Source organism: Oryctolagus cuniculus, chromosome 8 (genome assembly GCF_964237555.1).
Source record: "Oryctolagus cuniculus chromosome 8, mOryCun1.1, whole genome shotgun sequence".
Classification (NCBI taxonomy): domain Eukaryota; kingdom Metazoa; phylum Chordata; class Mammalia; order Lagomorpha; family Leporidae; genus Oryctolagus; species Oryctolagus cuniculus.
The window spans coordinates 56,850,955-56,876,089 of record NC_091439.1 but is presented as its reverse complement, the minus strand read 5'-3'; the positions used below and the strand labels follow the sequence as shown (position 1 = coordinate 56,876,089).

The 25,135-nt window shown below is 43.6% G+C and overlaps 1 long non-coding RNA gene across 2 annotated transcripts in view; it reads left to right on the top strand.

Annotated features, from left to right (window-relative positions):
• Positions 1-25,135, top strand: part of LOC103350731 (uncharacterized) — a 132,871-nt gene that overhangs the window by 44,994 nt on the left and 62,742 nt on the right. For both annotated transcript variants that reach the window (XR_011378317.1, XR_011378316.1), the window contains one exon: positions 3,392-3,511. This is a non-coding gene — a long non-coding RNA (uncharacterized lncRNA). The remainder of the gene's footprint in view (positions 1-3,391; positions 3,512-25,135) is intronic.

Sequence of the window (25,135 nt, the reverse complement as noted above, 5' to 3'; positions counted from 1 at the left end):
AGGGGATTGAAGAAGAGAGGTAGAATATACTCAAGGAGGAAAGTTAAAAGGAAGTGGGATTTAGTTAAAAGAGAAGGCTGGATTATGCAGGGAACAGGGCATTGAGGGGGAGAAGACAGATTGTACGGAGCTCACCAAGCAGGCTGATGGCAAAGACGGTTTACATATTTCAGTGAGTACTGCTGCTTTATTTCCACCAATGGAAAAAGGCATTTGACAGACTTTTAAAAGCTTTCAGTAGTCTATTTATGTAAACAGAAAAATACTTGAAAAAAAAAAAAGTGTCTACTATGGTATGTTAGTAAATGCTTAAGAACTGGACAGCTGGAGAGAGGTTGTTATGGAGTGGGAATGTGGACAGAGAGAAAGGCCTGATTTGTGGTGTGTGCCAGTTTCCACAGTGCAGATCCCCACTGTGGGGGATTCTGTCAAGGTGACAGCACTGGATGTGATGCCGGGAAGAGATGTGCTGTGCAGTAAACCCACCACAGAGACACAGCAAGTGTGGGTAACCCCAAGAACATAGACAACAGTGAGATGTCGTTTGGAAGGGGAGGTAGTGGTGGTGATTTGTTTTAAGAACCTACTATCTTTGCTTTTAAATAATTTAATTGGAAGTTCTTTTTTTTAAAGATTTATTTATTTGAAAAGCAAAGTTACAGAGAGGCAGAGGCAGAGAGAGAGAGAGAGAGAGAGAGAGAGAGAGAGGGGTCTTCCATCCGCTGATTCACTCCCCAAATGGCCACACCGGCTGGAACTGGGCTGATCCGAAGCTAGGAGCCAGGAGCTTCCTCTGGGTCTCCCACACAGATGCAGGGGCCCAAGCAGTTAGGCCACCTTTCACTGCTTTCCCAGGCCATAGCAGAGAGAGGGATCAGAAAGAGAAAGAGAGATGTCTTCCATCCTCTGGTTCACTCCCCACTTGGCCGCAATGGCTGGAGCCCCCCAGGCCATAGCAGAGCTGGATCAGAAGTGGAGCAGCCAGGACTTGAACCGGCACCCATATGGGATGCTGGCACGGCAGGTGGTAGCTTTACCCTCTACGCCACAGCACCGGCCCTGGAAGTTCTTACAATTTAATTTTAATATGACTGTTCTTAATAGTTGGCTCATAGCTTTCATAAAAATTTGAGTCGGCTCTCAAGAACTAGTACAAGCCAGGTCTAAACACACCACCAAATGCATATGTGATATGTGTGGAAAGAAGATTGGAAGACCTCACTCCAAATTATTAGAGGGGTAATCACCTCTGGGGGTGCTGTGCTAAGTGGAATAGAAGGGAACCTTCGCCATTTACTCTGTATGAGTGTATTCTTGTTTAGGTTGAGTATCTCTGCTCTGAGATGCTTGGGTCCAGAGTGTTTCTGATTTTGGAATATTTTGGATTTTGAAATAATTGCCCAAACTTTATTGGTTGACTATTCCAAATATGAAAATATGATATCTAATATGCTACAACATTTGTAACTTTTTCAGTGTCACATCAACATTCAAACACTTCAATGACATGAAGCTCAAGAAGTTTTGGATTTTGGGGCACTTTGGATTTCAGATTTTTTCATTAGGAATACCCAGCCTGTATCTCTTGATAGTGTAATAAAAGTGAACAGAATATTATTTTCATAAAATATCTGTTGTTCTTTTGGTAATACGCTCCTTGTTTTTAGCTTCCCTCAAGCCTCAGAAGGACTGTGGCCCAATGGCAAAAGCACTGAACTAGGAACTGAAATTTAGTTTTTCACCCTGCTTTGGCCTATGGCAGACCGTTAACCTCCCCAAGCCTTTGAGTGTTCATCAGATGAACACACATGTAGATCCTCTCTGAGAGGATGCAGGGTTATTACCTTTGCTTTCCTGCTTGTTCATGGTGTCATTCAGTATGTCTTACTGTTTACAGGAGATCCAGACGTTCCTCCAGACTGAAAATTCTGGGAAGGCCAAATTCAATACATATGTTTATTTTATTTTCTGACTCTTCAAAAGATTATGGGCTTGAAATTCATGGGTCATGTCGATAATCTTAAAACTTGGATAGAATGATAAAAATGTGGCTTGAAAGTTAGTTAGAAAGAAGTGCAAGAGATGTTCTCTGCTTCCCTCTGTTCCTAGCAGAGAGTCTGCTGGCTCATTAAAGGGGCCTGGAACCTGTGCCCTTTGGGGGCTCTCCCCACACTGCCTCTGTTTGCATCTTCTGGGATCTATTGGCTTGAACATCAGTCTACACTGAACTGACTGTAGTTTCTGGACAGGTAAATTAGGAGTTGGGTTCTTGATCAAAATAATAGCATCTCTTTTATTGTTTTTATTAAAATTATTTATTATAATTATTATTTATTTTTAATGTATTAAAATTTTTTTGTTTGCAAGAAAGAGGGAGAGAGGGGAGCTCCCATCCATTGGTTGACTCCCCAGATGCCCACAATGGCCAAGGTCAAAGCTGGGAGCTGAGAATTCAGTCAAGGTCTCCCATGTGGGTGGCAAGAACTCTTACTTGGGCTATCACTGCTGCTTTCTAGGGTCTGCAGTGACTGGAATCTGGAGCCAGCCAGGTGTTGAACCCAGGCATTCCCAAATGCAACACAGGCATCTTAATCAGTATATTAACTACTAGGCTAAATGTCTACCTTGTTTTTATTTATTATTTTTTTAAGGTTTTATTTATCTTCATTTATTTGAAAGGCAGGGTGACAGAGGCAAAGGCAAACACAGAGAGATTTTCTATCTGCTGATTTACTCCCCAAATGCCCACAACAATGGGAGCTTGGCGAGGCTGAAGCCAAGAGCCCAGAACTCCATCTAGGTCTCCCACATGGGTGGCAGGGATCCAAGTGCATGAGCCATCATCTGCTGCCTCCCAGGGTGTGAATTAGCAGAAAGCTGGATTAGAAATGAAATCAGGACCTGAACCTAGGTACTCTAGAATGGGGTGCAAGTGTCTCAGGCAGTGTCTTTTTTTTTTTAATTTATTTATTTATCTGAAAGGCAGAGATACAGAGAGAGAGAGAGAGATCTTCCATTCATTGGTTCACTCCCTAAAAGGCTGCAATGGCTGGGGCTGGGCTAGGTCAAAGCCAGGAGCCAGAAATTCCATCCTGGTCTCACATATGGGTGGCAGGGGCCAAGTCCTTGAGCCATCTTCCACTGTCTTCCCAGGTGCATTAATAGGGAGCTAAATGAGAAAGTGGAGCAGCTGAGACTCAAACTAGCACTCTAATATGTGATGCCAGCATTGCAAGTAGCAGCTTAACCCACTGTGCTACAATGCTGGCCCTGAGACCTATTTTTATTGTATTCCATTGTATATTGATGTAGTTTACTCATGTCATCCTGTTGGACATTTAAGTGGTTTCTAATATTTCACAATTTAGATGAAATCTTTCCTAAATTACAGTTCTACATACCTCCTCAGGATAGATTTGCAGCCATGGAATTGCTGTGTAATCACATTTAAAAGTTTTGAACATCTATTATGAAATTGAGGCCTCCTTACACCCAGCCAATGAACTTCCATGTAAGTACACCAATATGTCCTACTCTCCCTCTTATCAGAAGGGGTTGGGCTTTCATGTTTCCTTTTCAAAATGAGAACTCCGGTTTATTTCCATAATATGCCAAATCTATGCTCTTCATCTTAAATGCAAAATAAATGCCCTGAGATACTATTAAACTGTGAAAATTAATTAAATTTGAAGGCAAGCATTCTCTTCCAGACATGAATTCACCAGGCTGTGCCTAGGCATGGAAATACATCAGTGTTAAGCAGCTCACCCTCAGCCCCACTGCTGGCCAACAATATTGGAAAAGACACAAACTACAACAAGCACTCGCCAAGGGTGGCAGGCTAAGGGCCCGCCTGTCTTCCCTTCCCAGCCTCATTGGACCTGCAGGTTCTGACGGATCCCTGCAGCTCTGGGGCAGGCCCTTTGCACAGCCGAGGAGGATGCCACCACACCCCTGTTGGCTGCTTACTGTGTTAGGTGTGCTAGCCCAGATCGTGCCCAGCCCTACAGGGCCACTGAAGCGGGACTCCAGCATGAGCACAGTGCCAGCCAGGGTTCTCCCGCAGACCCAGAACCAGCAGACCGGTGACTGTGCAGCAACCAAAGCTGCTGTCCACAAGTGGTTCTTCTTCCTCCAGGAAACCTGAGTATTGCCCTTGAGCTTTTCTCCCTGATTGGATAAGGCCCACTTGGGTTACTGAGGATGCTCTCGTGCTTCAAGTCAACTGATTATAGCTGTTAACCTACCTACAAAATACCTTCACAGTAGCATCTAGGTTAGTACTTTAACTTAATAACATTAACCTAGGTATGGGCATTGTGGCAGAATGGGGTTAAAATACAACTTTGTACACCTGCATCCCATATGGGAGTGCCCAGCATGGAATCCCACCTCTACTTCCTGATTCAGCTCCCTGCAGATGTGTCTGGGAGGCAGAGTTGATGGCTCAGGTACTTGAGTTCCTGCCACTTGTGTGGGAGACACAGATGGAGTTGTTGGTGCTTGGCTTTGGCCTGACCCAGTCCCAGCTGATGTGGACATTTGGGGGAGTGAACTAGCAGATAGAAGATCTTTCTGTTCCCCTACCCTCTACCCCCATCAATCCCTGGCACTCTGCCTTTGAAATAAATAAAACTCAAAAAAGAAAAATTAACCAACCAAACTGATGCATACAGATTGCTGGCAGTCCCAAGAAGCCAGTGTTCAGGAGCAGTGAGTGGCCTGACCTCCACCAGGTCCCTAAGCTGCCTTGAGCCCATCCCAGGCAATACACAAGGTTTCTGAGCTGAGGTAGAGTTGCCCTTAGCCAACTCCCCTCCTGAGAGAGAACACTTCACAAGAATGTGGTCGGGACCTCATTACCTCTATTTTCATACTGGATGATTTGGAAATTACAGTTCATCAGGCTCATGTAATAAACAATTTTAGAGAGAAGTCTAAAATATCTAATGTAAGAGCTGTGGGGGCAGGAGTGGACAGAGGACCAATCAAGATACACATCAGTGTTTCCAAACACAATTCCAAGGTGAGTCCAGAATACCTCAAGTGCCATATTATAGGAAGTAATAGGTGCAAGGTAAAGATTCCACAGTTTAAAAAAAAAGTCTAAGAAATTCTGGGTTAAATATTTTTTCTTTATTTACAGAAAACTGAAAACTCTCTTTAGTAGATCTGTGTGCATGAGTCTTAAAAAAGGGGTTCTGGAAGGTGATACTTACCAAGCTTGCTTGGTCATGCAGTCAGATTTTTACTGAGCACTTTTTGGGTCTCAGGTCTCAAGAAAAGCCCAGAAATCCTGTGCATTGCCTGGCATCGAGCTCAGAAGGGAGGTGGTGAGAGCAGGAGTCAGGCCACTGTTCCTGAAACATGGGACACTAGAAGGGGGAAACGATCTTGTAAGCTTCAGTGTTAGCCCCCCAGTGTACAGACGGGATAACATTTCCTCCAGGTTACTCCAGGCACTGGATTCTGCCCACAAGGGAGCTGACCAAGAGCTTTACTTCAAAGACACTGAAAACCTGCAGTTACTGAATGCTCATTATGTGCCAGTGCCCAGAATTACAGGGCCGTGTAAGACTGCTGCAGACCCTAACCCCATACAGCTGATGTTTTCCTCTGGACCATTGCATCCTGTGAGGCACTGACCTCCTGACTCCTTAGCTGCTGCAGATGCAGCCCAAACAGAGCGGCCATCAGCCTGGTGCACTAGCCTCCTGCAGGCTAAAGGGTTATAGAAGTGGTACCATGTGTCCAAACAGTGTGCCTTGGCAGGGGTAAAAGAAGGGCTAAGAAAAAACTGCATCCATAATGCCAGGGAACTAGATCAAAACCAGAAGAAAGCGTATCCTTTCATATGGGGTGGGCAGTTTGGCAGAAAGCAGTTCCTCTGAGGTTGATGGAAATAAAAGGTGGCCAGTCTCCCCTTCCCACTGCCAGTATTTTCCCTTGACAGTCAGATTCTTGACTGAAAACCTTCATTATGTGGGGAAAGGCAAATAACTGCGGGAAAAAAGAAACAGGTCGTTCACAGCCATATAAAATTAAAAATCCAGCCAGAAAACCCATACCTGAGGTCCTTATCTCTGGGTCTCACTTTGCCAAAGAGAAAATTTGGTCAATGTGAGACACTCTTCTTTGGGTCCAAATAGGTAAAAATGACATCCGGCTGTGTTGTGCCAGACTGCTGCGTCCTGGCTTGCCATGTCACTTATACTGCACTTGGCCAGCTGGAGCGTCGCTGGCCAACTCCTGGCTGTGGGTACATCTGCAGGCTTTCGAGAGTAGGTCTCCTCTCCTGGGGACGAGAGACGGGTGATTCTCCAAGAGGACCACTGGGAAAATGGAGCAGGGACAGGAAGTGCAATCCTACCTTCTATCTTAGAGCCAACATCAAACCAAGAAACTTGTATCAGACACTTTCATTTATGTAATGTATGAAATGAGGAGACATTAAGGTAGATCAGGTGTCTTAATAACAGAATTTAATTCAAGTTGGGAAATTGTCAGTAGATGTTTTCCCAAGCTGGAATTGGACAAGGACCTGAAAGTTGTGCTTTTTATGTTTATTCCAGTTTTTGGCTCTGCTTTGTTAGCCCATTGTTCTTCGCCCTCTGGTTGCAGGTTTAGTCATTCCTAGATCTTAAAATCTGTTCTGATCAGGGTAGTAGGCAGGTTTGGTTGTACATATGGCTTATCAGGTAGTGGGGAATGACTTAACCTTTTTGCTGTGTTTTTGGGATGAGTACTGACCTGCCGGTTCAGTTATAAATTTCCCCCAATTTTGTCCTTCTACTGATTTCCATCCCATCCCATCTTTTTTTTTTTTTTAAGATTTATTTATTTATTTGAAAGGCAGAGTTACAGAAAGGCCAGAGGCAGAGAGAGAGAGAGAGAGAGAGAGAGAGAGAGAGAGAGGTCTTCCATCCGCTGGTTTACTCCGCAGATGGCAGCAACAGCCAGAGCTGCACTGATGTGAAGCCAGGAGCCAGGAGCTCTTCCAGGTCTCCCACGCAGGTGCAGGGGCCCAAGGACTTGGGCCATCTTCTACTGCTTCCTCAGGCCATAGCAGAGAGCTGGATTGGAAATGGAGCAGCTGGGACTCAAACTGGCGCCCATATGGGATGGCGGCACTGCTGGGGTGGCTTTACCCACTATGCCACAGCACTGCCCCCTCCATCTTAATGTATAAATTTTCTTGATATTCTGGGAATTCTTTTAGATCTCTTTGGAATCTACAAAGGATAGCATCCCAAATTTGTAGGAGTTAGTCCTATGGAAAGTCAGTTTCTTCCATGAAATGCACATATCCCTAACAAGATTGATTCAGATAATAAAGGAAATTTCCATAAAGGTCAAATATGACCATATGCAGCCTTTTGAATGTCAGTGGTGAATAATGTATGCTCAGGGGCCACGGCCATTTTGCATAGCCTCAAATCCTGCATCTGCCACTCACTACCTGTATACTCTTTGGCAAATAACTTAATCTCTCTGGGTCTCAGCTTTCTTGTCTGTAGTAGACATACAGGTTTATAAAGCTGTGATGACTAAATGAATTGTAAAACCCTTAGAAGGTTATTTGTAGTAAATGATCAGTAAAGTTGCCTACTATGGCTATTATTTCTAGTTATATTCTAGGTGACTCTCAGTTCATTGGGAACGGAACTCAGATCTGGGATCTGCTGTAAGACAGTGGTAAAGGCATATAAAATATTTATCTGGACTGCCAAATTCATATTTCACACTTGCAGTTAGCTAAAGTTTGACCCTGGAAATGTTCACCTCTCAAATCTGCTCTAATAATTTTACAGCTAAAAGTTAAAATGTGGTCCATTATAATTTTGAGTACAAAATAAAGATCACCACCAGTGTACCTGAAACTGCCTAAGCGTAGGGAAGGGAAACATACACTCACTCACCTCATTTACCACTGGAGCACTGCCTGCTTGGGTACCCCTCCCCACCTTTGAACATCAAGCTTTGAACTGTTGCCTAAGACTCTTAACACCTTTTCTTTAAGAAGACTTCTTAATTTGACTCTTACCCTCAGGGAAATCTACTTGCCAAAAATTCCAGCAGTAACTATGGGTTGAGATCCTGGGGGGGAATTAATATTGTATTTCTGGGCAATTTGCCCTAAATGCTAATGTAGAAAAATGCACCTGGATAAGGACATTTTTCTTCTGATTTGCAGATTCATGGCCTAATTGATTTTTACTAACAACAAAAAAAATATAAGTATCTACATTGAATAGGCTCTACTTAGATAACAAGGTATGGGGAACTCTGTGGCATTCACCTTGGCATCCCGCACAGCTCCTAGCTCAGTGCCTTGAACGTGTGGAGGCTCTAAATAATATTGTGTACCACAGAGAGGATGTGCAGTGGAGTTGCAGGATCCTGGGTTCAGCTTCTAGTTCTGCCACTTATTTACTAGTGGTGGAGGTTTTTTCCCTCCTCTGTTGAGATCTTCCAACTGCTGATTCACTCTCCAAATGCCCATGACATCTGGGACTGGGCCTGGCCAAAGACAGGAGCTAGGAACTCAACTTATGTTTCCCATTTGTGTGGCAGGACCCGTCTATCTGAGCCATCACCTGTTGCACATCAACAGGAAGTTGGGATTGAAAGCAAAACCAGGCATCAATCCCTGGAACTCCAGCATGGAATGTGGTATCCCAAGCAGCATCTTAACTGCTGTGCCAAACACCTACCCCATATCAGTGAATTCTTGAGTAAGTATTTAGCTTCTCTGAGGACCAGTTCTCCCCCTTCCGAAAGTTAGGGATAGCTGATAATACCTACCTTTTAGAGTTCTCATGAGTTCTGAAAAAAATAGTAGGCAAAGCAATTTGCACATCATCTTTTTTTTTTTTTAAGATTTATTTATTTGAAAGTTAAAGTTGCACACAGAGAGAAGGAGAGGCAGAGATGCAGAGAGAGAGGGAGAGAGAGAGAGAGGGAGAGAGAGAGAGAGGGAGAGAGAGAGAGAGGGAGAGAGAGAGCTTCCATCTGATGGTTCATTCCCCATTTGGCTACAATGGCCAGAGCTGCGCCGATCCAAAGCCAGGAGCCAGGAGCTTCTTCCGAGTCTCCCACGTGGGTGCAGGGACCCAAGGACGTGGGCCATCTTCTGCTTTCCCAGGCCATGGCAGGGAGCTGGATTGGAAGTGGAGCAGCCGGGTTCGAGCCAGCGCCCATATGAAATGCTGGCACTGCAGACAGCGGCTTAACCTGCTCTACTACAGCGCCGGCCCCACACATCATCTTCTCTTAGTGATTACTATCACTGGAATCTGGGGTTCCTGATCAATTCTAGACTCTTGAGAAGCTTATATTGAAGGACTCAATTTTATAACCTTTTCCAAAATTCATTGCTATTACAAGATGCTTCTCAGTTGAAAAAGAAAATTATGCCTTTCGTAAAAAATTAACAATTTTTCTTCTAGTAGAATATAAATGATTCTTAAGTCACTTTTATGGAATCATTAAATCCTTTTTATAAACATTAATGTCTCTTATTAAATAACATTTTATTTTGTATCACTTGAAAATTCGCAGTTCAAGTTTCTAGGTAGAAAAATAAGGTTATTTATGAAGAAAGTAAGATTGGAATTTGAGGCCGGCGCCGCGGCTCACTAGGCTAATCCTCCGCCTTGCGGCGCCGGCACACCGGGTTCTAGTCCCAGTCGGGGCACCGGATTCTGTCCCGGTTGCCCCTCTTCCAGGCCAGCTCTCTGCTGTGGCCAGGGAGTGCAGTGGAGGATGGCCCAAGTGCTTGGGCCCTGCACCCCATGGGAGACCAGGAGAAGTACCTGGCTCCTGCCATTGGATCAGCACGGTGCGCCCGCCGCAGCGCGCCGGCCACGGCGGCCATTGGAGGGTGAACCAACGGCAAAGGAAGACCTTTCTCTCTCTCTCTCTCTCACTGTCCACTCTGCCTGTCAAAAAATAAATTAAAAAAATTAAAAAAAATTGAAATTTGACTTTTTTTCCTTCTTCAAACATTTTTTTATTTTCATTTTATTTGAAAGGCAGAGAGACAGATCTTCCATCCATTGGTTCACTCCCCAAATGGTCACAACAGCCAGGTCTGTGCCAGGCTGAAGTTAGGAGCAAGGAGCTCCATCTGAGTCTCTCATAAGGGTAGCGAAGGCCCAAGTACGTGGGCCGTCTTCCACTGCTTTCCCAGCACATTAACGGGGAGCTGAATTGGAAGCTGAACAGCTGGGACTCAAACCTGCACTCCAATGTGGGATGTTGGTGCCATGAGTGGCAGCTGAAACTGCTATGCCACATGCTGGCCTGTGATCTGACTTTTCATCATGCTAAGAAATGATAGATTTTAAAGTAAAAGATCATATTCTTAGAATTTCACACATAAGCTATCATTCAAGTGTGAGGATGTGAAAAGACCAAAAGGAAAGAAAAGGTTACCTACATACCTTTCATTTTAAAAGTTACTAAAAAAGGCCAGCGCCGCGGCTCACTTGGCTGATCCTCCACCTGCGGTGCCGGCACCCCGGGTTGTAGACTGGGTCGGGGCACCGGATTCTGTCCCAGTTGCTCCTCTTCCAGTCCAGCTCTCTGCTGTGGCCCGGGAGTGCAGTCGAGGATGGCCCAAGTGCTTGGGCCCTGCACCCTCATGGGAGACCAGGAGGAAGCACCTGGCTCCTGGCTTTGGATCAGCGCAGTGCCGGCCATAGTGCCATTTAGAGGGTGAACCAACGGAAGGAAGACCTTTCTCTCTCTCTCTCTCTCTCACTGTCCAACTCTGCCTGTCAAAAAAAAAAAAGTTACTAAAAAAAAAGCTACTCAAGGAAGTACTCCAGTCAAATGAAAAATAAGTCAGAATAAAGAAATGAAGACGGATTGCTGAGATACACAATATAGAATGTGAATATAAAATTTATGTAACTACCTAATGTTATGTTGTAAAGTTATATGTGAATTTTAAGTATTTTTATATCAGACAAATTATAACAATTTATAATTAAAATTTTATTTTACTTCTATGAAGAAAATGAGGAGAGGAATTAAAATTCTGCTGAAGATATTACCTTGGTGATTAAATGGAGACAGGTTATAGATTCTGAATGATTCTTGATTTTTATTCAGTTTATAATTGGAATAATTAAAGGCCTGTCTTTAGGAGTGTCTCTACAGAAACAGTCACACAAATGCACTGACATATTTATAAAGATATATAAAATATATTTATAAAGATATTTATATTATATTTATGTCGCTCCCCGTCTTCGTGGAGGAACGACACAGGACCCTGCGCTGTTCTTTCGTCTGCTCGGCCCTCCCCGGGTTTGCTGCTGGTCCTTCCCGGGTTGGCTGCTGGTCCTTCCTGGGTTGGCTGCTGGTCCTTCCTGGGTTGGCTACCGTCCCTTCCACCTCCATGGAAGGGCGGTTCCCCCTGCCACATTCCCCCACTTCCGCAGGGGAGCGGCACACCGCCGGCCGGCTCTTCTCGGGGGCTGCACAGGTGTTCCCCTTAGATGTTCCTGGTGCATGTTGTCTCTCTCCTCCTTTATAGTCCTCCTCCGCCAATCCTAACTCTGCTGCCCACACGCCGAGTACGCTGCTCTCCTCCAATCAGGAGCAGGTCCTGCAGCTTGTCAAGTTGGTGAGAGGCAGCTGGGTAGAAGCTGTTGCCTCCTCTCCCAGCGCCATATTGTGGGAAAGCAGATGCATAGAATAAGTCTTAATTCCAGTAACTTAGTCTAGTCCAAGGTGCTCCCAGTTGCTCCCCACATATTTATAAAGATATTTATCTGTAATAAATAAACATTGTAAATATATTTTCACCAACAAAAACTTTAGCATATCTCTACAATGGAATAGTGCTATTAATACAATGGAATGCAGTTACTAAGAAAAATCAGAAGTAGGCTTTTGGCAAGTGGTTACCACTTGAGACATCTACATCCTGTATGGGGTGTATAGGTTAGTTAGACTTCTGGCTTTATTTCCACTGCCAGATTTCTGTTTATGCACACCCAGGGAGTCAGCAATAATGGCTAAAATGATGGCGTCCCTGCAACCACCTGGAAGACTTGAATTCAGTTCCTGGTTCCTAGCTTTGTTGGACCCAGCCCTGACTGCTGCAGGCATTTGGGATGAAAGACTTTTCTGTTTGTCTCTGCCTCCCAAATAAATAAAAAAATAAAAACAACTTTTTAAAAAGAAGGATGGATGTGCAATGATATGGAAAAATTTCCATGACATCTTAATAGAAAAAGATTTCAGGGCCGGTGCTGTGGTGCAGTGGGTTAAGGCCCTGGCCTGGGGCGCCAGTATCCCATATGGGTGCTGGTTCTAGTCCGGTTGTTCCTGTTCCAATCCAGCTCTCTGCTATGGCCTGGAATAGCAGTAGAAGATGGCCCAAATCCTTGGGCCCCTGCACCCATGTGGGAGACCCAGAGGAAGCTCCTGGCTGCTGGCTTCGGATTGGTGCAGCTCTGGCCGTTGCAGCCATCTGGGGAGTGAACCAGCAGCTGGAAGACCTCTCTCTGTCTGTACCTCTCTCTGTAGCTCTTTCAAATAAATTTAAAAAAAATCTAAAAAAAGGTTTCATAGCAGTGCAAGTATATAAGAGTATTTCAAAAAGTTTGTAGGAAAATTGAATTAAAAGATGTGTTTACTTTGGTGCAAAACAATGGAAAATGTTAGTTTTTTTTAAAAAGATTTATTTATTTATTATATGAAAGAGTTACACAGAGGTAGAGACAGAGAGAGAGAGGTCTTTCATCCGCTGATTCACTCCCCAAATGGCCGCAACGGTTGGAGCTGGGCCAATCCAAAGTCAGGAGCTTCTTCTGGGTCTCCCACGTGGATGCAGGGGCCCAAGCACTTGGCCATCTTCTACTGCTTTCCCAGGCCATAACAGAGAGCTGGATAGGTGGAGCAGCTGGGACCTGAACCAGAGCCCATATGGGATGCTGGCAGTTCAGGCGGCGGCTTTACCTGCTAGCCACAGCTAGTCCGGTCCCCAAATGCCTGCAACAGGGCTGGGTCCAACAAAGCTAGGAATCAGGAACTGAACTCAGGTCTTCCAGGTTGGTGGCAGGGACGCCATCATTTTAGCCATTATTGCTGACTCCCTGGGTGTGCATAAACAGAAATCTGGCAGTGGAAATAAAGCCAGAAGTCTATCTAACCTATACACCCCATACAGGATGTAGATGTCCCACAGCTATGCCGGCCCCATAGTGTTCTTTTTTTTTTAATTATGCACTTTCCATGAACTTTTTTGAAGATGTGTAGTTTGAATTTTGTTTGTACACTACAAAAAAGTGCAGAAAATGGCAACAATGCTATCTCTAGGATGAATTCAAACCATGGAATTGAATGAGATTGCTTCAAAAGCAGGCTAGAATGAAGAGAAAGTCCAAGAGTAGAAATGTGAGTCACAAACTTTAAAGCGTAGGAAACCATGTGTCTGCGCATCCATCCGTCCAGTCATTAAGTGCCTACAATGTGCTTAGTGCTGTGCTTCATCCTGGGGACACAAAGGTGAATATCAGGTACAGTTGTGTTTTTTCTTTTTTTTTTTTTTTTTTTTCAGGCAAAGACTAAAATCCTGAGAGGCCCTTAGCACAAAAAGGTAATTCAAATTGAACAATAATGCTAAGTCATAAAGAAGGAGAACATTGGGGTCAGCATTGTGGTTCAGTAGGTTAAGCCACCACCTGTGATATCAGCATCCCATGTTGGAGTGCCAGTTCAAGTCCTGGCTGCCTCACTTTGATCCAGCTCCCTGCTAATGCACTTGGGAAAACAGTGGATGATGGCCCAGTACACCCCTGTGGGAGTCTGGGAAGGCTTTGCAGGCTCCTGGCTTCAGCCTTGCCCAGACCTGGCTGTTGCGGCCATTTAGAGAGTGAACCAGGGAATGGAAGACTCTCTCTCTCGCTCTCTCGATCTCTCGCTCTCTCCCCCTCCCCCTCCCTCCTGTCACTTTCTTGTCACTTTCCCGTCACTCTGCCTCTCAAATAAAGCTTACCAAAAACAACAACAACAAAAAGTTGTTAACAGCATGAAAGATACAAGTCCAAGTATTCGACAACTGAAGAACAATTTTATGTTTAGAACTTGAGTTTTTGGTAACTTTTGTCAGAACAGTTTTGTAAAGGTAGGAGTAAAGCCTGAAGCCACTGATTGGAAAGAGTGGAAGGTGAGCAGGTATAACGAATTGCTGTCTCTGAAAACACTGATAGTGAAAGGAAAAGGAAGTTTGAAGGGCACTGAGCAAGGGAAACACATTTTTGTGGCATGGGAGAGACTTCATGGAACTTTATAGGAAGGACTGAAGATTCAAGGAGAGGAAGAATGAGTGATGTGCCAGGGCTTGGCCAGGCTTGAGTGGCCTCAAGGATACAAGCGTGGGCTTAACCCTCACCCTAGTGCACGTGTTCCTTGGCCCTGTGCTTTCTCAGTTGACCTCTTTGCTGTGCGTTTTGTCTGCCCCTGTCTGGCCTGAACACCATGATTCTTCTCTTCAGTTACTTCCTTGTCTCACCTTCTCGCTTTCTTATATTTCTATCGTATCCTCCTGGAAAAAGTCGGCCCTACTTCAGCGTCACGATTTGTTTATCTGCTCTTTTATTCTTGCTGCTGAGAAAAATTACACATTGTGCATTGTAAATTCATAGTCTCAACACTCAATTGGATCCCTAATAGCTAAGGTTTTTTTTTCAAAGGCTCTTTTCCAGTTTTTTAATGAAAAATAAACTATAAATGATCAGTTAATGGGAAGATGATGGATACTGTGGATAAAAGAATAAGTAGAGCAGGGTTTCAGCATAAAAGCTCGGAGGGGTTTCACCTTTCAATATGGCAGTCACGGTGGGCCTCACTGAGACGTTAACTTCAGTTCACAGACTTGAAGGAGGCAAGAAAATCGGCCTTAGGGGAAAAGCGTTGTGGGTAGAAGGAGCAGTCAGTGCAAAGCCTCCAGGGTGGGAGTGTGCTTGGTGTGTTAAAGGAAGAGAAACGATGCCCGATGCCCGTGTGGCTGGAAGAACGGGGAACGAGGAGAGCGTTTTGACCAAAGAGGTGAATACAGCCTCAAATTGCCTCCCAATTTAGCAGCTTAAAACAACACACATTTGTTATCTCACAGGTGTTGGGGGCCAAGAACCCAGAAGCAGTTTGGTTGAGGCCCTGTGGCTCAAGTTCTCTTACAAGGCTTCAGTTAGGGGTTGGCTGGTGCTGCAGTCCTGGCCCAGTGCCGGGAGGATCTGTTTTCAGGCTCACGTGGCTGTGTACTGGCTTCAGTGGACCGGTCTCAAGTCTTTGCCTTGAAGGCACTTCCATCAGAAGCTCACAGAACAGCAGCTTATTCTCCCCGCGCAGGGGAAGGGAATTCAAGATGGAGACTATGGCCTTTTGTCACGTAGTCTCGGAAGTGACACTCCATCACTTCTGCGGTGTTCATCAGTTAGAAGCAAGCGGGTCGTGGAGGGCATTATGTGAGGTCAGGGCCACAAGGAGGAGGGAATGGTTAGGTGCCGTCATAGAGGCTGTTCACCCCAGGGCCTGGCCCTGTCAGCCCCTGTAGTCAGTTTATGGTTTTTGGTGTGTATGCTGAGAAGAGCCACTGGGGAGTGTCCAGAGGAGAAGAGACGTGACCTGACTTGCACTGTAACAGAATTCCCATGGCTTCTGTGTTGATTGGGCTGAGGTGGAAGCAGGCAGACTAGTTAGATTGCTCTATTAAATAATAATTTAGCAGAGCTCAGGGGCAGGTCAGGTTTGAAGGTGCAGATTTGGGAGTCACTGGAATACAGATGCTATCGAAGTCATGAGACAACAGTAAGAGGGTGAGTGGTTTCAGTGCTGTCAAGTGTCATGTGACAACAGTCCGTGTGCCAGTGGGTAGAAGCCAGTCAAATGATTTCACATGCCTTTTATTCCTTTCTAAAGGAGTATTTGACCTGGCAGTTATGACACTGCTTGTGGCACCCACATCCCACATCTCAGTGCCTGGGTTCGAGTGCCAGCTTCCTATTAATGTGTGTCCTGGAAGGCAGCAGGTGATGGCCAGGTGTTTGGTTCCCTTCCATCCACGTGGGAGACCCAGACTGAGTTCCAGGCTCCTGGCTTCAGCCTTGCCCAAGCTCTAGCTGTTTTGGGCATTTGGGGAGTGAACCAGCAGATGGGAGATATCTCTTTCTCTCTGCCTTTCAAAAAAATAAGATTAAAAAAAATTAAACATTCTGATATGACTCACATGGCATTGAGCCCTCCGTATAAGATCAGAAACTGTAGCTCTTTGGAACGTCCCAGACATCAGAGCAAGGCCTGCTCTCTCAGCACATGGGGGTAGATGACGGGGGCTGCAAGGTCACTGCAGCCTCTCCAGGATGTCTTTCTAGTAAAGCGTGAAGGTTTCCAGTCTTTTTTGACCTCTTTCCAAAGAAGAAACTTGGGCCCATTTTCCAAAGATTATTTATAACTTCCTTCTGCCTTATTTGGGATACAAAAGGCCACACAGCAAAAAAGGGAAGCAAACAGGATGTCTAAACAAAGATGTTTTTGACTACAGTTTCCTTTGGAGCAGACAGAACGTGGTGCGGGGATGCTGGCCAGTTGTTCCTAAGGATCACAGTCCGCATGTTTGAGGCCCCCTTCAGCACGTGCAGAGAAGGCTGCCATGTGCAACACAGGAGTATCATGCCCCACTTAGAGGTTTTCCAGGTCCTCCTCTCCAACACCAGATCTCTGGTCTGGAGCCAGGCAGGAGGATGTGTCTGGTTTCTCCATCCCACCCACCCTTGGTACCACAAACTGAGCTTCTAGCTCAAGCTGTTTTATCCAACAGCTGTGCCACTCCAGGTTTCTTATATCTGTGATGAAACCTAGCCCCGCTACCTGGCTCTTTCACATTTCCAGAATTTTCTACTCCCGCTTTCTTTGTCTTAAAGCTCCTCACTCTTCCCCCACAATATAGCTACTCTTATTTCTTCAGGTGTTAGCTCAGGTGAACTCTCCCATGAGAAGCTGTCCTGGATGGCCTTGTGAGTCTTGGCTGGTACCTGTCTTGACATCTATGGGATCGTGAATCCCATTGCTGGGTTCCTGTTTGTTTACAAATCTGTCTACTCCCTTGGTGTAGAGCTTTTGGAGGGCAGGTTTGCACCCAGCACAGCCCTGATGTTAAGGTCAAAACACAGAAAGTAATTATTGAATCACTTGGATGATGATTAAGTGACCAAGGGTAGCTTTCTTTTTCTTCTGAGAAAGGAGTGAAGTGGAAGAGAAGGCATGAAGGCAGAGCTGATTGGAGAAGCTGGGACAGAAGTAGTGGCTGTTCTTGCTCACAGGCATCTGTTACCTATGAGAAGGAGGAAGTTAGGACACCTGCCAAGAGTGAGGGAGGCAGAGATCTGGTAGGACCCTTGAGGAAAGTGGTGAAGAGTTGGAACAGCTGGTGTGGAGACTGGAGTGGAGTAGATGAGAAACACCTGAGGACCCAGCTGAGGTTGGAGCTCATAAATTTGTAATGGAGCCCAGCAACATGAATATACAATTTTCTCTAGAAGGGCTTAGCAGCCCTGAACTAGACAAAGGGAAAATAATGCTAGTAACTTTATTCATGCCTACTGTATGCCCGAATCTAAGCCATTTGCTTAAGTTGCCTGTTCTCTATTCCTTATAAGTCTGATGCAGGTATCATTATTTCCATGATATGGATGGAGAAAATGAAGCTTGTGGAGATTGATAACTTTATAAAGTCCCACAGCTGGCAAGTGGGCCGAAGCAGATACAAACCTCAGAGTGACTCCGAATGCCTGGACTTTGTCTGAGGCCATGTCATTCGACTGCTGCTTCCGGGTATCCAGTTGGGTTGAGCTAGTGATGATCATAGTGAAGGCAGTGGAAGGACAATGGAGGCTAAAAAGAAGGGTGTTGGTAGAGCGCTTAGCTGTGGGCTTCAGGTGGGCGAATGTCTGAACCCAAGCATATTCGGATACATCCAAGCATGAGGGACTAAAGGTATCACTGATACTAAAGAATAGGCTTATAAAGAGTAAAGGAGCAGAAAAAGGCATAGATAGAAAGATGTGGTTTGCATTTATGAGTTCAGAGTGGCCTCATTCCAGGTGGTGATAAAGCTAAGGTGTGATCATGGGAATAAACCAGCATAAAGGAGGTCATAGAAGTGCAAGGTCCTTCTGTATTATTTCTTGGAAAGGTTGTGTCTGGTATGTTTTAGATGTTCAATATTTACTGAATGAATGAATGAATAAATAAAAGGGTAACCACAAATAAAAGCTCTAAAGTAGTAGAACTTTCTTAGTTGTGTGATTTGTGAGCATTTATCATTATTGTATAATCCCACCCAACCATAATCTAATAAAACAGATGAAGAGAGAATGGAGAGGTTGCCATCCAAGTATAAAGTACTCCCTTACTGTGAATATCTGATTCTGGATGAGTTATAGGGGCTTAAACACTTGAAAGCCTTTTCGATTGGAGAAAAGAACAAAGTTAAGTGAAAACAAAGTTATTGACAAAACTCATGAATAACAATCTTCTGTGTACTCTTGTAATTTTATGTGCTATATAAACCAAAGCCTTTAGGGTCCTTCAGCAAAGGTAGTATGTATGTTCTGTTTTCTGTGTATTGTATTAGAAACCCAGGCTCAGTCAACACTTTCATACTTTGAAACTTGTAATCAAGGCATAAAGTCTTATTTAAACTAAGTCAGGATTAGCCTTCACAAATGAACTATAAAACAGAATCCTGATTCATGAATTAGTTCTTTGTTTTTGCCTGCTGTTTGTTAGATATAACATGGCATGCATGCCAAGTGATGAGAGATGAAACAGCATGATGTAATCTAGTTGTGTTTCAAAGAGTAAAGCCTCCAGGGTATTGGTAAACACACAGCTAAACAAAGCCTCACAGTACACTTCTATGTTTTATGGTTTTGTCAAAATCAAAGGAGATGCATTTACTTTGGAACAAATAATTGTGGGAAATTTCTATAGTGTCCCTGTGGCTTATTTTTCATTGTAACTAGAATTCCCTTTGGTGTGTGAATGATTTTGCATAAGTAAGTGGTGTTGGACAAAGGATAAGATGTGTCGTAGCCTTAATTATGGTGCAAGGAGTTTCACCCTTGGTTTCTTACTTTACTCATGAGTAACTAGCCATGGAAAGGTGCGTTATTGTTCCACAGTTAATAGAATTGAGGTTCTTAACTTAATATATTGCCTTGGTGAAGCATAAGAGGAAGGAGAACTTCTCAACTCTGTGTTCTGTGATCATGAATTCTGAAAAACAGCCCCGTCACTCTATACTTTTCTGTCTTCATGCTCTTAACAGTAGAAGAGATAGCCTCTATGCACCTTGGCTGCCTGGCTCTCCCACTTTCCAGCATGTAAATTATCATTACTTCCTGCTTTATTAGATGCTGGTGAATAGTTTATTGTAATGAGCTTTTTTTGCTTAAGAATACAACCAAAAAGGAAACTTTTAAGGAATAAAATCTATGCACCAAAAATTATGTTTTAGCACCCTCCAAATCATACTTTTCTCTGGCATTTCTTTTAAATAATCATCAGTACTTATTTTTTAAGATTTTATTTTATTTTATTTTTTCATTTCAGAGGCAGAGTACAGAGAGGGGTGGGGAGAGACTGAGAGAGAGGTCCTCCATCTGCTGGTTCACTCCCCAGATGGCCGCAATGGCCAGAGCTGGGCCAATTCAAAACCTTTCTCCCTAATAAAGAGGAGCAGCTGGGACATGAACTGGCACCCATAAGGGATGTTGGCATCACAGGTAGAGGATTAGTTTAATATGCCACAGCTCTGCCCCATCAGTACTTTTAAAATTTGTTTAAAGTGACAGAAAACCCACGGTCAGTAGGTGTTTTCCGCACTCTACATAGCAAGAGGAATAAAGCAAAAGGCAGACATAGAAACACCCTCAGTTGTCTAAGTCATAGGGATATCAGAAGCCAAATCCTCAGTTTTCTGAAGGCTCAGTTGATTCTTATACTATGATTGAATGACATTAAACTAATTACAAACCATTCTATATTGTGAAATGGCAAGCATGTGTTAATTGACGACACTAATATCAATATGTCAAGGTAGAAGTAATAATAAACTCTACAAGGTTAGAGAGCGTTAGAAGAATCCATTAGCAGAATCTAGAACTCCATCTCTGTAATGGCTTAGACAGAACCAGCAGCATAGACAAGCCTCCCCCAGAATCACAATCTTCCTTAGTTAAAAGGGTATGTATCTTGATTCTTGGTTTCAAGTCTATAGTCTATAGCTATATTGTATATTCATTCTGCATACATTTTCTCCTAATTTTTATTCCTTCTCTTTCCTGCCTTAGTGGAAGATTTAGTTAAATTAATTAATTTCTATTCTGAGAACTGCTTCAATAAATAAGTGACAAAGTGTATGAACCATAAGACCCGATGGTATTTGTTTCATGGAAAAATATTATTCATTATAAATCAAGATGCATATATGAAAAGCCATATATTGCTATTATGCACTGAAAGCTTAGAGTATTGTAGGGAAGAGGAAAAAGAGCCACATGATTTGTAATTTACATCCTGGCATTTCTTCCTCTTTCAGAAAAACAATTAACAACATTTTTTCCTTTTAAAATCAACAGCACACCACCGTGAGAATTGAATGGTGTTTAATTCTTGTGAGAATTTCACTGGAAAGACCTAACTATTCTATTTCAACCTTGGTTTCAAGTGAAGAAAGGAAATGATATAGAATTGGCTTTGCAGGGAATGATTGATGATTTCTTAAAAAAAAAAAAAAGAAAAGAAAAGAAAAGAAAAGAAAAATGTTGACCAGGAAAGGGGGCCAGTTAAGGCTGGATGTATACATTTTGGTGGAATTATTCAGATTTTAAAGGTTTTATTTTTAATTTTTAGTGTCTCCAGTAATGCTTAGTATTAAAAGGTCTAAAAGGGACTAGTGAGTGGTGAAAAGGGGCAGTGTTGTAGGAATTAATGGAAAAAGACAGCAGAGAGCAGGAATAGTAGGGACTGCATTTTAAGTCTTAAAAGTAAGCACTTCTCCAGAGCAAGGTGGGGACTCTGGGGAGGCTGAGTGTCCTTTGCGGTGCCCAAGGAGGTCAAGCTGTGTTCCTCCGAAGCCTGGTGGTGAGCCCCATTCATGTCTCAGCATTTCTCCAGGACCGGCCTTCCCCAGGATGGTGTGAAGTGCAGCGCATTCACCTATCACAAGTCGTCACTCTAGTTCCAAGGCTGCGTCTCTCCACTGCACTGGCGAGAGAGTTGTCAGTGCTCTGCTCCTGGGCCTGCTTCCAGCTGCTAACTTGAATCCATGTTCTGTGATGGACTACTCCTTGGCTGCAGCTTTGTCTCTCCATGGTCACCGGGGCCTTGGACAAGTTGTTACTGACTACGTGCATGGGGATGGACCACAGAAAGCTGCCATGGCAGGCCTTCTGGCACTCTCGGCTTTAACCTTTGCTGGCCTTTGTTATTTCAACTGCCACGATGTGGGCATCTGCAAGGCTGTCGCCATGCTGTGGAAGCTCTGACCTTCCTGACTTAATGCCTCAAGATTGATTGTGTGCCTCTGCCATGCATTCAGCTCACCCAAAGCAGGAAGTAACAGATTAAGGCTATGGGTGTGCAAACTTTTGTCACATCATATGGTTCTTTTCAGAACTGAATCATTGAGAAAAAGCTTTGAGCAGAGTGGTTATCTAATACGTTTTGGGACTGAGGTCTGCGTCCTGGTGAGTTGTCGCCCAGCTTCTCCTGAGACTCGCAGTGTAACCAAGCATGGTCTATGAGTGTGCCTTTTAATTGATCAGTCTCTTAAAGGGAACTTAGCTTTACAAGATCAGACTCTTCTATAGTTGTCCTAGGAATAAAGGACAAAGGGAAAGACTGTTAACTCGTGAGTAAAGACTGTGGAAAATTAGCGCCTCGTATTTGCAAACTTCCCTCTCTGTTCAGATAATAGCAGCTACTGCACATTACAGATTTCTAAATCCTACAAAGAAAAGCTTAGAAAACTTCATCTAGAGTGTGGGGAGCAACTCGGACTAGACTGTTACTGGAATTAAGACTTATTCTATGCATCTGCTCTCCCACAATATGGCGCTGAGAAGGGAGTAACAACTTCTACGCAGCTGCCTCTCTCCAACTTGAGTGATGACCTGCAGGAGCTGATCCTGCTCCTGATTGGAGGAGAGCAGCGTACTCGGCGTGTGGGTAGCAGAGTTGGGATTGGCGGAAGAGGACTATAAAGGAGGAGAGAGACAACATGCACCAGGAACATCTAAGAGGAACATCTATCTGAAGGAACACCTGAGCAGCCCCCGAGAGAGCCGGCCGGCGGTGTGCCGCTCCCCCGCGGAAGTGGGGAAAGTGGCAGGGGGAACCGCCCTTCCACGGAGGTGGAAGGGACGGTAGCCAACCCGGGAAGAACCAGCAGCAAACCCGGGAAGGGCCGAGCAGACAAAAGAACAGCGCAGGGTCCTGTGTTGTTCCTCCACGAAGAAGGGGAGCGACATAGAGAAGTTCCATTTGGAAAGAGGTCCTCCTGGTAGATGGATTAAAATACTTCAAATTATAAACTGAGACTTAATGCTCAAATATGTTTGAATTGTCCTAAAATAATCTCTTCATAAATAGAAAACTGTAAGTAATTGTTATTACTGTGTCAATTTCAAGAAAATGCATTCTTTGAAAATAATTTTTTTCTTTTTTTGTTTTGTTTTTTAAACTTTTATTTAATAAATACAATTTCCAAAGTACAGTTTATGGATTACAATGGCTTTTTCCCTCCCATAACTTCCCTCCCACCCGCAACCCTCCCATCTCCCGCTCCCTCTCCCATTCCATTCACATCAAGATTCATTTCGATTATCTTTATATACTGAAGATCAATTTAGTATATATTAAGCACAGATTTCATCAGTTTGCACCCACACAGAACACAAATTGCCAAATACTGTTTGAGTACTAGTGATAGCATTAATTCACATTGGACAACACATTAAGGATAGAGATCCCACATGAGGAATAAGTACACAGTGACTCCTGTTGTTGACATAACAATTTGACACTCTTGTTTATGGTGACAGAAATCTCCCTAGGCTCTAGTCATGAGTTTCCAAGGCTATGGAAGCCTCTTGAGTTTGCTGACTTCAATCTTATTTAGACAAGGTCATAGTCAAAGTGGAAGTTCTCCCTTCAGAGAAAGGTACCTCCTTCTTTGATGGCCTGTTCTTTCCACTGGGATCTCACTCTCAGAGATCTTTCATTTAGGTGTTTTTTGTTGTTGTTGTTGTTGTTTTTGCCAGAGTGTCTTGACTTTCCATGCCTAAAATACTCTCATGGGCTCATTTGAAAATAATTTTTTAACTAACCCACTGTTGGTGGGAATGCAAACTGGTAAAGCCACTATAGAAGTCAGTCTGGAGATTCCTCAGAAACCTGAATATAACCCTACCATTCAACCCAGCTATCCCACTCCTTGGAATTTACCCAAAGGAAATTAAATTGGCAAACAAAAAAGCTGTCTGCACCTTAATGTTTATTGCAGCTCAATTCACAATAGCTAAGACCTGGAGTCAACACAAATGCACATCAACAGTAGACTGGATAAACAAATTATGGGACATGTACTCTATAGAATACTATACAGCAGTCAAAAACAATGAAATCCGATCATTTGCAACAAAATGGAGGAACCTGGAAAACATTATGCTGAGTGAAAGAAGCCAGTCCCAGAGGGACTAATATCATATGTTCTTCCTGATTGGTGACAACTAACTGAGCATCAAAAAGGAAACCGGATGAAGTGAAATGGACACTATGAGAAACAATGACTTATCAGCCCTTATCATCACTGTTGATGTACAATTTAATACTTTATCCCTTGTAGTATTTTTGTTTGTTCTACTTGATAGCATTGGTTGAGCTATGTAATTAACACACAATTATTCTTAGGTGTTTAAAGTTAACTGAAAAGTGATCTCTGTTAAATATGAGTGAGAATAAGAGAGGGAGGGGATGTACAATTTGGGACATGCTCAAGCTGACTTGCCCCAAGTGGTAGAGTTAGAAATATGCCAGGGGATTGCAATACAATCCCATCAAGGTTGCATGTACCAATGCTACCTCACTAGTCCAAGTGATCAATTTCAGGTCACAATAGACCATAATGATAGGACTAAGAGTCAAAGGGATCACATAAACAAGACTAGTGTCTGCTAATACTAACTGATAGAATTAAAAAGGGAGAGAACGATCCAACATGGGAAGCAGGATACACAGCAGACTCATAGAATGGCAGTTGTCCTAAACAGCACTCTGGCCTTGGAATCGGCCCTTGAGGCATTCGGATCTGGCTGAAGAACCCATGAGAGTATTTTGGGCATGGAAAGCCAAGACACTCTGGCAAAAAAACAAAAAAACAAAAACAAAAAAAAAACACCTAAATGAAAGATCTCTGTGAGTATATTCCAGTGGAAAGAACAGGTTATTAAAGAAGGAGGTACGTTTCTCTGAAGGGAGGAGAGAACTTCCACTTTGACTATGACCTTGTCTAAATAAGATTGAAGTCAGCAAACTCAAGAGGCTTCCATAGCCTTGGAAACTCATGACTAGAGCCTAGGGAGATTGCTGACACCTTAAACAAGAGTGTCAAATTGTTATGTCAACAACAGGAGTCACTGTGCACTTACTCCCCATGTAGGATCTCTGTCCTTAATGTGTAGTTCAATGTGAATTAATGCTATCACTAGTACTCAAACAGTATTTGGCAATTTGTGTTCTGTGTGGGTGCAAACTGATGAAATCTGTGCTTAATATATACTAAATTGATCTTCAGTATATAAAGATAATCGAAATGAATCTTGATGTGAATGGAATGGGAGAGGGAGCAGGAGATGGGAGGGTTGCGGGTGGGAGGGAAGTTATGGGAGGGAAAAAGCCATTGTACATTCCATAAACTGTACTTTGGAAATTTATATCTACTAAATAAAAGTTAAAAAAATTTTTTAAAAATAAAATGTATAATAAAAAGTAAGCATTTTATTTCTTTCAAGATTTATCTTATTTATTTGAAAGGGAGAGTCAGAGGAGGGTGGGT